General features: G+C 59.3%; 1 protein-coding gene across 1 annotated transcript in view; it reads right to left on the bottom strand.

Annotated features, from left to right (window-relative positions):
- The window catches only part of ANXA2 (annexin A2), a 46284-nt gene extending 45133 nt beyond the window's left edge, over positions 1-1151 (bottom strand). The window contains exon 1 of the mRNA XM_007458883.1: positions 1108-1151. The gene's annotated coding sequence lies outside the window, so the exon portion shown is untranslated. The remainder of the gene's footprint in view (positions 1-1107) is intronic.
- Between the last annotated feature and the right edge of the window lie 628 nt (positions 1152-1779).

Below are 1779 nucleotides of genomic sequence, written 5' to 3'. Positions count from 1 at the left end.
CAAAAAAAAAAAAAAAAAAAAAAAAAAAAGAATGACACTCGGTTTTGGTATGGCACTTAATGTTTCCACTGTGCTTTACAAATTTAATTTTGAATGAATATGTTTTTTGGAATCTTCGATAATAACCCTATGTGGGGAAAGTAAGAATGTGCATTCTTAAACCATCTTCATAGATAAGGAAATTGATGTCCACACCTTTTTAACCGAGAGTTGATGGAATCCAGGCCTACACCACCAGGCGCTGGGACCCATCTCACAGAGCTACAAGGAGCAGCCCCGGGGTGGGGGTGGGGGCACGCCCTTTTCTGTACCCTCTGTCCCTGACTCAATGTCGCATCAGCGCCAGTAAGTCAGTGACGATTCTCCCCACAGAACCACGGGGGAACACTTCCTTTCCTGATACAAAAGTAGTCAACCAAATATGAAACTCTCCAGATACACGGAAATCAGAAGTTGCTCTCCTACAAGCTAAGCTAGACAAAGGACAATGAGGGGAGATTCTTCCGTTGTTTTGTTTTACTGGGGCAGGAGGTTGCTGCTAAAAACTCCCACCCCTCATCCTCCCCCGACTGCTTCCCTCCTGCTTGTCGGCACAAGTTCCACAAATGCTCGTTTGTTTCAAGTAAAGTTAACTTGGAACAGATGGGGATTACTTTCTAGATAGCCGTAGCGCTAGTGTTAAACGTGGAGGGTGCCGCACGTCTGCTCTCCACCCAACCAGGGGCTCGCAGGGAGGCCACACCCAGCCCCCCAGCGGCGCCCGGCGCGTCTGGAATGCGAGGCCTCCCTCCGCCCCCCTCCCCGGCGCCACCCCGTCGGGCTTCCTGCGAGCACTTGTGGGGGGATGCCCGACTCCCTCCTTCTACCCTGCACGCCCCAGAGCGGGGAACACGCGGCCCCCCTCACTCCTGTTCAGACCCCCCTCGCCACTGGGCGCCCTCCTCGCAAAGCTCCTAGTACGGACCGTCCCTTCAGCCCCCTACCAGGACGGCCTCCCGAGTCCCCGTCTCCAGAGCTGCTCTTTGCAAGGCCGTCTCCTTCCCCCGCTCTCCACACCCCGCCAGCGCGGCGGCCCCGGGGCCATAGCGGGCGGGGCGCCCCGCTTACCTGGGCCAAGCGCAGGGCGCTGCGAGCGTCGTCAGATGCAAAGCGGAGCCAGCTGGCCTGGGTGGGGCTTTTATAGCCGCCACATCCTCGCGGTGCACGGGAGGCCCGCCCCGCCGCCCCCCGCCCCGCCTTCTCCTGCTCCGGCCGCTAGCACCCGAGTCGGGGTGACTCACCCTCCCCGCTCCGCCCGCTCTCCCGCGGAGGACGCCTCGCTCTGGAACGTTCCCCGCGCCGCGCCAGTGGGAGCGGCCCCACGCCCACGGCTCTGCCGTCCGATGAAGCGCCGCCGAGGCTTCCTCGAGGCCTAGTACCAGCCTAGTTTTCGCCTTTCACTTTTCGAGTGCGCAGCCCTGCGTATCAGGTTAATACGTTTTAAAGAGTTTTAAGGCGTCAATGCATTGGAAGGAAGAATTGTTCCAAGAAACAAATCGTGATTCCCCTGAGCTAGGCCGTTGGCATCCAACTCCCCGTTACCGTCTGCAAACATATCAGCTTAACCTCTGACCGGCTATTGCCGGGAGGATCGCGGGGAGGGAGATCCGCCGGCTTCTGGCGGGCAAAGGACTGGCCACACCCCGGCCTCGGAGCGCGCTGGGAGACGCGGAGCCATGGTGGGAGTTGGGTTGGGGGGTAGGAAGCCGAAGCCAAGGTCCCACCCCGCCCGCCCGGGGT

The sequence above is a fragment of the Lipotes vexillifer genome, unplaced genomic scaffold, assembly GCF_000442215.2.
Source record: "Lipotes vexillifer unplaced genomic scaffold, Lipotes_vexillifer_v1.1 scaffold102, whole genome shotgun sequence".
Lineage (NCBI taxonomy): Eukaryota > Metazoa > Chordata > Mammalia > Artiodactyla > Lipotidae > Lipotes > Lipotes vexillifer.
This window is presented reverse-complemented; position numbering and strand designations above follow the sequence as displayed.